This window comes from Cyprinodon variegatus, unplaced genomic scaffold (genome assembly GCF_000732505.1).
Source record: "Cyprinodon variegatus isolate N-32 unplaced genomic scaffold, C_variegatus-1.0 Scaffold501, whole genome shotgun sequence".
Classification (NCBI taxonomy): Eukaryota; Metazoa; Chordata; class Actinopteri; order Cyprinodontiformes; family Cyprinodontidae; genus Cyprinodon; species Cyprinodon variegatus.
In genome coordinates this window covers 588,216-600,799 of record NW_015150954.1, presented here as the reverse complement: position 1 = coordinate 600,799, position 12,584 = coordinate 588,216, and the positions used below count along the sequence as shown (strand labels likewise).

Here is a 12,584-nt window from a genome sequence, read left to right as displayed (position 1 = left end):
AGTTCTAGACCAAATGCATGTTGATGAGCCAAATAATGAAGCAAAAAAAAAAAAAGGCATTGTTGCTCTGAAGCTGCATGTTGAGTACCCGTGACCTAACAGATAAAAGCTCTGATCATATCTCAATCAGGCTGAATAAAAGTAAAAAAAATACAAATAAAAAAATCAAATAGATTCAGGGAGATATGGTTTCCATGCCAGTGCTGGCACAATATAGGTACTTCAGGAAATGGGCCATGACAGGGGCCAGGACCAGCTATACAGGGGCACAGGCCCCTTTTCACACCCTTTTAGAGCTGCCCATGGAAGTTGGAAACCAGAAAAAATGAAACAAGATGCAACTGCATAAAATAAAATGGAAATGTCAAAGAAGACCAGAAGTTTAGAAGGAGATAATTTGAACACTGATTTAAATAAAAACATCAGAGGGAAAGCAAACTGCAGACCTCAAGGAACTCTGGGCCAGACTCAGGGTACGATTACCAAAATTCTTATAGCACATTCTGAATAGATATGGGAAAAAAATGACCAGACAAACCTGAGCTATAAATCCAAATAATATCCTATCACAGAAACACGGAGGAAATCTGGACCAGACCAGTACTGAAAAATCTCAGCACTACGAAGCAGTCTGGACTTTAACTTAAATATTTCTCAGCTCTGAAGTAAATCTCGATAAGAGGAAGAATGGAAACCTTTTTATATTCAAGATTCAGACAGTATCCCATCTTTAAAAATCATATGTTAATCCATCTGTCCTTTTCATGCTGCTCTCTGGTTTTTCTATATTCCATGTTTGAATCCTGACGACTTAGAAATACCATCAATTTACGACCAGAAGATACTGGTATGCATTACATATTACATGAGAAATATGAAAGTTGGAGTCTGGAAAAGCCTGAAATTCAATGTGAGAGGTGTGCAGAGGCCTTTAAATAAAGAATACAGAACCCAAACAAATCCAAGCAAATAAACAGCCCCTGCACAGGGGAGGAGGACTCCCTCCTTCCTCCTGTTTATCTTCCAGGTATTTTCCAACAATTCTCCTAATTTATTTTTGAAGCATTTCCCTGCAGTAGCAGCATGCATCCTCTGCTCTTACATCATTCAAGATCGATTTAATTTCTTTTTACTCCTATGATGTCAGACCTGTGAGCCCCCCTCAGTGTGATTTATGATTTAATCTGGGCCGGTCTCTGAAGGTCAGGTGGATTAGATCCAGGTCCTGAGTGGATGGGGCCGGGTCAAGGTCATTTATCAGCATTCCTGACAGAGCGGAGATAACAAAAGCTCTCCAAACTGTGCAGAAGAGACCCTCTGCTGACAGATTAATGACCCAACCCGTTCTGCCAGAATCAACAGTGTTAATGGGGACCAAAGGGTAAACAACAGGGTTTATTCTGCTCAGGTGGTCTGAACTTAAGGGGCTGGATTTAAGCAGAGTGACCATTCGCTGCGCATTTTGACCAAAACGATGGATCTAATAAAGGCGATGCCCAACCAAAGCACAACAAGGCTTTGACCATTTTTAGGATGAACCAGGAGTGTACAAAAACCAAGCGAATCTGCATGATGCCAAAGTACAAAACCAGAACAGCTCAGTAAGGATTACTTACAACTTTAGAAAACAATAACTTAAGTAATAACTAACTCCTTTTAAAGGACAACTTTCAACATGTTTTCAACTTATATCTTTAAAGTTGTGCTGATTTCTTTGGTTAATTTCCAGCTTTGAACCCTTTACAACATGGTTTCGTGCAGGAGGTAACTAGGTCGGGGTTAAATGTGACTACATTTCTTTTAAATTGCTCTTGACCCTGGAGGGCAATCATATCTTTCAGTGGTTCAAGGCAAAAGATTGGAAATCCAAACTAAATGACTTTGGGACCTAAAGTGGCACCAAAATCAACCAGGACACCAATGATAATGTAACAAAGTGAGAAAAGTCGCTCCTGTCGAAATTGATGGGAGTGCACTAATTTGTTGTAAGGTCACTACATCTGGGAATATAAACGGGGGCACAATTCACTTCTTCACAGGATCTGGATTACTTATGGGAACAGTAGTGGGTTGTGGGATTAAATGAGCATTTGTGGCCAAAAATGGATCATTGGTTTGGTACAATGAGATCTCACATTATTAAAATGCAATAAGTCTTTGCTAGAAATTATCTCTCTCAGAAAACATCTTTTCTGTTCCAATCAGAAAGATTTTGCTTGGTTAAATGAAATCTCAAGAAGTTTTTGCCACTTATATTCCAGAATTTTGGCCATCAGTTAAAAAAAACTAAAGATAACAACCAGAAAAAAAGTTTTTTTTTTTTTTTTTTTTAAACACTGTTTTGGTTTACTTTCTTTTCTGTTTGCCAATTTTTAATTCACTTGTTTAAATAAAAAGAGAAACATTTTAAACAAAAGAAGAAAATACTTTACGGTTATCAGAAAGGACTAAGAGCAAACGACATCTCCGTCTAAAAATAAATAAAACAAATTTGATAAAAAAGTGCATAAATCAGCAATATATTTACAATAAAAACAGAAAAGTAGTAGAGATGTAACTAACTTATTAAGAGCAGTTATGGTTATACAATCTAAAAGCTGCTGGAAGGAAGGAACTATGGCAATGATACTTTGTACACCTAAGGTTCAGCAGTTTTCCGGTGAAGCACCTCTTCAGCTCTGCAACAACTCTATGCATGTGGGAGGAAGGAGCAAATATCCAACAGTGATGTTACTTTTACTCTATTCCATTTAATTCCCTCCTGCAATAATTCTCCTTATGATAAGCTTATTTAGCAGCTTTCTTACAGTGATGAAGAAACAGTCTCCTCCTCAATTGAGTTCACTTCAGTTTATCTATATAGCAACAATTTTGTAGCACATGCCATCTCAAGCCCCTTTAGAGAGAATGTAATCATATTACCCAGTGAGATTGTTTAAAGGTGTTCCATCTAAGGAAAACCAGCTGATTGAATCCATTAATTCACTTTGCAAGCTACTCTCCTTCTGGATGAATATGAAAGGATAGTAGATTTTTGCTCAAACTGTGTCAATGATTAAACAGCAATCACTCACACAAAGTATGCATGCTGCAACAATGGAGAGGAAAACCTTCCTTTAACAGGAAGAAACCTCCAGAAGACCCTCCTCCTTATTATGAATGGCTGACGACTATGGTTAAACTGGCTTCTTATGAGAAAGTGACATACAGTCTTCTAGGTAAAATGTATCAGTATGATAGTACATGGTCTGCCTTTCTCAACTGGCTAACGGTAAAGTAAATTTGTAAAGGTCGGTGTGGCATAAAATATCTGTTGTATGTTTTACAAAACAAAAAACTCAATAAAATTTACATGAGAAAAAAAAAAAAAAGAACCCTCCAGAAGAAACAGGCCCAGTGTGAGGGGCCTTCTGCTGAGGCTGACTGGAGTACTGTTTTCTCTTACTCTCCCTGTATAGAGCACCGGTGCTGATACTGCAGTCCAGTTTTTTTTTTTGTTCAGCTGAAAACCCAGATAAAAGTCCACCATTTGAGTGTTTTTCAACTCTGTTCCTTACAGTACTTTTGGTTGCATGTTTCTATGCTTCAACAACAAAAACACCTGATTTAAATTAGTGCAGGTCAGCAAAGTCTGTTAATCACTATCCACTGATACCAGGTGTGTGAAATTCAGGAAGTATATAAACTGCAGGGTTGTGTGTCTTGAGGACCAGGGATGTGTTCTGTTCCAGTGGCTGCTGCCCAGCAGGATCTAGAATACCTGGACAGGGTCTTTAAACGGCCCTGGAAATGAGGAGGCCGGAAGAGTTGGTCTAAAGACTCCAACAGGTCCAGCCTTCTCCACCTGTCATTGACCCCACGCAGTGTAAGCTTTGTCGCCTAGCCTCACTGATGACGAAGAAAGCAGGCAAAGATTGGATGCCGAACTTCTCACTACTGTTTTGTGTGCTAAATACATTTTTGAGGAGCTTCAGCAGCAGTAGAGTCGTCACTGATTTCAGATTCTTAGTCCCCACACTGCACAGGTATTGAAATCTGTGTTTAAATGTCAGCCATTTGCATTGGGACAGATAAAACGTTTCGCTAAACCTAACATTACTTACCACATATCTGACTCACTAACCATTTAAATGAACTATTTTTATTAATTCAAGACAAAACTATTCACATACTTGCATTACATTAAACTGCACTTACAATATTCACCACTGTTCATCCCATTACCCTTTTTTCTCCGAGCATGGACAGCCGGTTTGCTTGGACTCGCAATGAATCACGTGATACCCAAGACTATGAAGGATACACCAAACCCATCCTTCAAAACAGGCAAAAAGAAGGCTGCATTTGTCGGACGCATACAAAGGACTAGGCGCCGCGTTAAGATCTAATCAGTTTACGAATCTGGCCTTCTGAGGACGCAGCCACTGAATTCAAGCACAACCCAGGGTTAAAATTAGATTCAAATTAAATTTTAAAATAATGTATATATCCCATAGAAAAATTAAATATTGCAGTAACTCATAGGGTATTTTTTTTTTTTGTTGTTGTTGAGTTGTTGTAGGTGGTGAAGCCAAGAAGGATATTCTGTATCAGTCTGTCTTGCACTGGATCTGGGGAAGCCTCTGACTGAAGACACTCCGTTTAAAAATCTTCTAAAGAGAATACTCACTGCAGTCCATAATCATCTTCACTTCATGAAGAACTCTTCTTTGTGATGAAAAAAGACCGCACTATTTCAACATCAGTTCCCTGGTTGTCCAGTGGTGTCAGTGTTTTGGGTCTGTTCCTGCAGCCGTCCACCACCAGCTCCTCAGAATCAAGCTGCAGTAAGCAGACTTGATCCTAGTGGACCATTTACATTTTTTTATTCATTCAGAATACACTTGATCTGCATTAAATATAATATAAAGAAAAAAAACAACTTGTAGATCAGATCGGGACCCAGGTTAAATTCCTGTAGAGCAAAATGCAAAAAAAAAAAAAATGTTCTTAGTGCAACTTCTCGAAAGTGTCCTCATAACATCTGAGCACTGACGTATGACATCATGCCACCACATTTCTGCAGTTATTGAATTAGAGTTAATGATGGAGAAGGATTTTCCCACAGCGGCCGGAGAGAGCAGCTTTATTATTTCTGCCCTGCAGTCACATGATCGATGCCCTCTTGAGATACTCTGTTTTCCATTGTGTGTTAATGTAATGTGACTCTGTACCGACAGGCTCGCCTACAATAGCCACACTGTTTCCTTCTGGTTCAGACAAGAAGTTACAAGCTGCGAGACAAAACTATCTGATTTGCTGTGCGAACACCTGATCCTACCAGCTGAACACACACGGGGCTTATGTAAGGAGAAACCTTCACCCTTGCCTCACACGATGTTGCCCAATCAAAACCCAAGCAAACCGAGGGGAGATGAAATAACAGTTCAAACTTTACATCTTTGTTTAAACAGCTGATGCTGCTCGTTTCCACCAAAGCAGAAGAGATGCTAGGGTCAGGACATGAGCTAAACCAACAAAAACACCTTTTGGGAGCAGATTAGGATTGATTACAGTTCATATAGGGTTGCAGTATATAAGGAAATATGCAATGCTGCAGTAATTATATAAATTCAACAAACATAATGAATAAATCTTAATTTGTTTCTTATTTAGGGTTGAAAGCAAACATATACTCCAGAAAATAGAGACCAGCTTCAGGTAAAAGATTACATTAAAAAGTCGATTTTGGGCGATGTCTGAGGCTTTGGCAAAGAAGCAACTAATAGTTTCTCAGTGATTTAACAAGCTTACAACCATTTTATCTCCAACATTTATTAATCTGAATTAAAACAGTGTTACAAAATATATTACAGGGCCTGAATATGTTGCACTTAAATAATTAGCTAACACTAATTATAACTTATTAAGCTGCACTGCACTTTGGGTCCTGTTTTGGTTGTATAAAGGGCTCCTTGCTATGTAGGATGAATTTGAACTGTTCTGGTCTGAATTTCAATACGGAGCATTAAACTTTAACGTTTCCAAACATTACCTAGACACTATCAGGAGTGTCAACCCATTTACATTCACTTCCTTTAGAAATTCAGGGCTTTTTTTGATTGGAAAACTTGTATCATCTATTGATAGATGGGAGATCAGAGGGTGTTTTTCCACCTACAGTGGGAGACATTTTTCAGCCTCTCAAAGGCAGACCATCCTAATGAGATCTAAGGTTCCTCATATTTAAGAAGAACAGTGTATATTCTGTCAGAGTGGATAACCAGTTAGCTTATTTCCTGTGGGGACTATTTGGGTCTCATGTTGTTTTTGGCCACCAATAAAGGATCCCTCTGCAACTGACTTGACTAGTGTTGGCATTAATAAATCCATTTTGTTTCTTGGAGCCTTCAACTTCATCACCCTTGTCTGTTTAACTAAGAAAAGTAATTTCCAAGCACAGCGAGGTCTGAAATTTTCAGATAGCCTCAAGAATTTTCGCAGGTCAGAAAAGAGGAGGGGCTACAGCTACATGTAGGTCGGCACAGAGAGCCTGATCCAGAGCAGGGACTCCATGATAGAAGGCAAAGTCCTCATGAGGAAGAGAGAGATTTCGTGGGTCATTTTAACAAGCTGAAGATGAAAATAATGCATTGATTGATTTTTATGTGTGGAGTAAACTTCAGAATATTCCTACCATGCAAAAAGCATCAGTGTTACACAGTTTTTTGTTAACCGGGGAACCTGAAGTTACCTGGGTTATGCATCATATTTATAATGGATGAATATTGAGTTTGAAACTCCAGACAGAGTCTAACCTGCACTGGGAGCAGAACTTGTACCAAGGGATGCAGACAAAGCTCTTTGTTTTGGTTTAGCATCTTTTGAAAATTCACACAAAGCCTTTCCATCACCCGATATGCTCACAACGACCTCAAACGGAAATACCTTGGCAGACATGAACCAAAGCAGTCCGTAAATCTACAAAACACATGTGCACTGGGTAGTACGGTAACTGGATTGTCAGATCTGGTGTGTTTTGCTTAAGGATCGGGATAAAAACCACCTTGATTCTCCTGAATCTAGTTGATGCCTCCTTTAACACATTCAACCAAACCTTCACATTTATGTGGTTTCTCTGCATTTCTGAATCACAAGAGGACAGAGTGCTACAGAGTGGATGCAATTTAAAAAGGGTTAAATTTCCCTTTGTGAGACTTTCAGGGACTCTTGGTGCAGCAGCAGGAGGTACGCCTACAGCAGTATCACTGACCGGGCGCTTGCAGTTGAAGGATTACTTACTGCTGTAATATTCCAAAAACGTCGGCTCATGTTAACTGAACATGTAACACAGCAGCAGCCACATGTTGACTGTAACGTGACACCAGGCTCTTGGCTGTTGTTACCACGGCGACCCATGGTGAACTCCAAACCAGGCATCTGAGTGTGTGTATGAATAAAACACAGAGCCTACAGTGTGGCCAGCTTTTACACTGATCTAGTTGTGCTCAAAGAACACTTTGTGATTTAAATGTCCTGTTTAAATCAGAGAAGAAGCTGATTTCCAGCTCAACTCTGGAGTTTCCTCTCAAGTCCTGGCGTTTGAGGTGAAAGCTCAGCAAGCTGCCATACGGACAGTGGCACGGACCTCTGAGGCATCTCCAAAGAAGTAAGGAGGGGGGGGTTCCTCTCTTGTTGACCCTGCTCCTCCCCCATCTGTCTCCTCCCCTCAGTCTGGGACAATAAAAACAATGAGAGGCTACTGCTGCTGCTTTGTGTTTCTTGATCTGAGAGGTGAAGCCTGTCAGATACTAACACACACCCATGAGAATCCCCCCCATCCCGTCTGTCATGTGGGTCAGGTGGCCCCTGTTGGCCCTGGACCCCGCCTGGCTCTCTATTATCTTTACTCCTGTCAATCAGGTCTTTTTTTAGTGGAAAGCACACAGTGAAGGAGAGGAGGGTCGAGAGCCGGTAAAATTCAAACAAACAAGAAAAGTTCTCACACAGAACATGTGGGCCGGTGACAGGAAACATGTTTCTTTGTTGAAAATGCTGGAAACAAATATTTCAATTGACAAAGGGCTGATAGAGACAGAGAGTAATTGATTCATCAACTATCACAACAGAACAAGACAGAAAAGTATCCAAGAAAATAGTCTTCTTGATATATAAATGGATGATTTCATTAAAAAGTCATTTTGCTTGACTGAAGGATCAGTTAAACCAAAAATCTAAAAGCCCACTTCCCTCTTTTAGAGAAAAAAATTAGGCTGGACAGGGACACCTTAACTAAATACATGTATTCACAGGGTTCTGAAATGTAAAACTATTTCTATGTACTTTTCAAAGTACTTGTATGACAAATCTATAAACCTGTAGTTTCAGTTTTATACTTCTGTCAGAAGTCCTGCATATTTTAAGCTAGTAGACTTGCTAAACATTTTGAACCATTTCAGCTTTTGGTCACTTTGCCCAGCCCTAGATTTTATTTGTCTTACATTTGTAAATGTAGTCCTCTTTTAAGAAATGTACTTGAGGCATTATTAGTTCAGTCTAGGAATTTTGAAGTTTTATAGTTTCAGCCTGTCAGAACTAATTTATTGGCAGACACTCAGCTTTTTTGTTGACTCTGAAACTGGCTCAGTTTGAAAAGAGGATTCAAATCAAAAGATTCTTGCTACCACATTCAACATTTGTGGATCGTTATGGGAGATATTATATTTAGGTAGGTCTGTCTCAAAAGATCCAGCTTTAAAGTTACCTTAAACCTCAGGAGGCTTTAGTTTCCTAGAACCCAGAGATCCCTTTCTAAAACTTTCTGGATTACTTTTCACATTTGATTGTACTCTTAGGAACTTCTATGGTACTGTTGCTAACAAATGCTCAGGATGCATCTGCTACTTTCAAGAACTTTATAGCCACTTTTCTGATAATCTTGTGGAAGTTATAGGTTAATTTATTAGAAAGTAACGAATAAAAATCTGGAAAGCTCAGGGAAAGTATGTGCTAAGTATGTCCCATGTCTAAGTAAGTTCTGTGATATGATCCCCAAACAAAAAAAAATCTGTATATACTGCTAACAAACCCTGCAGTTAGTCTTGATACTGATGACATTATGTGTGAAAGAAATTAATAAAATAGATACTCCCCATCATTGTGTGTTAAGATCTACACAGAGGCGAGTTCGCTTGAAGGGCATACCCGTTAAGCTCAGACTTAAATATTAGAGACAGAATAATTTTGTAGAAAATTGGATGTAGAGTTCATGATGGATAGCTTTTAGGATGTGTCCGAATGTATGCCCTAACCACTATATAGGGAACTATATACTGGTTACGCCATTTTAAATTAGTGTCTGAACACCTGGTGGATGAAAAAGTAGTGGACTTGAAATTTCCCACAATGCATCTTGAAAAGTAGCGATTATCCATGGTCACTAGACGAGCAGATATATCCCATAATGCTTTGTGAGGAGAGCTCTCCTCACAAAGCATTATTGGATATGCTGCTACAGCGGCCCGCTGTCACCTTAGGCTGTTGCTGCCGACAGAGGCAACTAAAAACAAAGATGGCTCAGGCACCACGCGGTGGAGGCGAAGTTACCTGACCAACGGACAGCCAAAAGTAGCGATCATTTGTCTGAACGGTAAGATATCCGAGTTCGCAATAAAGAGGTTCGGGCACACTCAGTGGTTCCTCTGATGGCATGGTTGGGAAAACAGTCTTTGTGTGTATTTATTTGGTTTAGCCTGATTGGATACATCAAACCTTTCTTCTATATATAAATGAAGTCGTGTTTTAGAGAGTTATTTAACCCGAACCTATCCAACAGTAGAGTGCTTACATGAATGTCAACAAAAGTTGATATTCTGATTGGTTCTTATGAAGGTTTTACTTTTTTGGGGGGATTAAAACTGTCAGTCAATCTGGCAACCCTGGCCGAGGAGGCAGAGAGCAGGGAGTGGGTTGGAGGCTGGTAGTAAGGGAGGGGGCATGGTGCTTCCAGTTGAATAATTCTTAGCGGTGCACACTCATCTGAAAGAAAAACCTTCAAACAAAGAAAATTAGTTGGAAACTAATTGACCCTTTGTCCTCTTCTGCACTGAGTGAAGCAGACTCCCTCCTGCTGTGTGAGTCAATTTTAAACCAACAGTTCCTCAGATTTACTTCTGTGGAAAACAATACTAATTTGCTAATGGGAATTTGGTTTGTACTCTACTACCTTCTAGTGGAATCATTTAGCGGCTGTTCCTCCTCTGAACATGAATATCCTGGAAATGTTTTGAATGTGAACATGACTCTCCTCTCTGCTGGTCTCCAGAGGATTTCAGAGCTATCAGAGCTCAGCAAGGAGAACGAAGAGGTTTTTCCTGCCAGCTGGCAGCCTCTTTATCACCTCTATTAACTCCGGCCTGACGTCGGCTCAGTGCCGCCGAGGCCGGCTGCCATTACACGTCACACTTCACACTTGTGCTGTACAAAATCCTAGAATTACAAACCCCTCCCCTGAAATCAGCTTACAGAAACCAGCAGTTTAGACTCATTTCAAACTGTTTACCAGGATTTATCAGACGAAAGAAATGTGACCATCTACCCCTCACTGCCTGACCCCTCCACCTCTTCATCGTCACCCCCACAGACTCTCCACCCAGTTTAAGCACATCACTACTCCACAGTAGATTGGATTACTTCCAGTTTTTCCTGTTTATTTCAGTTTAATAGAGAGAAGATTGAAAGAAATGGGTTAGAACGGAAAACTGTCTCTGCTCTGGAGTAGCTGAATATCAGCAAGACATTAAATACGCCACAGTATCACTAAACATTACAAAGTTGATGTTGCTTACTCAAACATACAATGAAAGATGTTTTGGTTCGGGATCTGTAAAGCAAAGTCTAAGGACATGGAGCAGTGTATCCAGACAATGAAAAACATATTTTATTACAGTTCCTTTCAGACAACATGGTTTAAATACTTTCAAACTACAGCGGCTTTTTTGGCTATGAAAGAAGTTTTAAAAGGCAATAGAAATATTTTAAAGTGCCGATTGTATACGTGTTTTTTCTCTGAAAAAGCATTACTTATAAGACATGAAATTATGGAAGAAAGAAAAGGCAATTAATAAAGTTCCAGGGTAGTTACACTAGCTACACCCAGCTCTGATCACTGTCTGATCTGTTGAGTCTTTAATAGACCATGCAAATCAAACCACTTTATAGAACTTGTCTGACAACATTAAGCAGACCAAAATATCTTAAAAAGCAAAACATCTTTTCCAGCTTTAGAGAAGTTTAAGTAAAAAGTTAAATTACTCCAAAAGAGGAAAGTGGATTCATACAGTAAATCATAAAAGTTTGCTTACACTTTGTTTCCAGAAGCTGCAACTGGCTGAGCCTGAATGGAATCAGATCACTACTTCATAGTGACGATTCAGTAAGGGTGTAAGAATTTCAAGCACAACATAGAAGCGTTCTTGTGAAGCATGATGTCTCGGGCTATAATAGCTGAAGACTGGAGTCAGAAGCTTCAAATAACAAGCTGACTGGTGTGTTGAGCAGTGGTTGTGATTCAGGGAGCTTCCACTTTGCTGTTCTGGTCCAAGGATGGGTGCACCTGCACCTATATATCACACAAATTTCTGTTTCATTCCTTTAGTTACTCCATTAGTTATAGCATGATTGTAAGCTTGTGCCAAAGAGAAGCAAATTATTTAGTTTGTTCAATGAAATAATTCCATTTAGAAGTCTAGCTTTAATGTTAGCCAAGGTTTGTTCATATATAGGGTCGACCATGAAGGACGCACCAGACCCATCCTTCAAATTGTGGATAAAGCATACATTTGAAGGAGCCTTTGAAGAGGTTGTGAATTCTGATAGGCCTCGTCACCCTGCTGTGACATAATCGGACCACAAATGCAGCCATCGAAGAATGCAGCCCCTTAATTTGGACACAGCGAACATTTTACTGTTTTTTCCTCTTTTTCTTCTTCTTCCACTCAAATGCCCTGTTCTTATATCACATTCTCTCTCTGTGCTTTTAGAACACCGGGACCCTGAAGACATTCGCACTGCAAGAAAAAAAAAACTATTCAGGGTTCGGATAAACCTAGCTAAGGCATGGAGTTGTAACTGTGCCATGGTCCAGTTCAGGGTGGAATAATCCAGTGTTATCCGTTCTATAAACTGGACTCTAGCAAGGTAAAAAAAAAAAAAGAAAACCAAAACCAAAAAAGCAACATGAAAAAAATTTATGCAACAAAAGTCAGTCAAAAAAAATCAGTTTTCTGAAAAAAAAATTATAAACTGCTACACATCTCAGCACTTGCTCAAACTAATCATATTCTTTTCATTTTCATAATTTTACAAACTTACTTGTGTAGAGTCCAATTAAAACATTTTGTCAACATAAAAACAGTTTCCTCTAGAAATAGAAAACAGAATTCCTCACTCAATGAAAATTTGTAAATAATTACAGCTCGCACAGATCCTTGTAAAGTTGACTAGATGTTCGTAGTAGAGCTTAATGTCACAATAACCTGCTCTGCCGACCTGTTCTTGAGTTTCCCTGACCTTCCTTCTTTTTGACCTCCTGCTGCTGCTGTTTG

General features: G+C 39.5%; 1 protein-coding gene across 1 annotated transcript in view; it reads right to left on the bottom strand.

Annotated features, from left to right (window-relative positions):
• Positions 1-12,584, bottom strand: part of LOC107094694 (ephrin-A2-like) — a 121,575-nt gene that overhangs the window by 22,063 nt on the left and 86,928 nt on the right. The window lies entirely within an intron of this gene.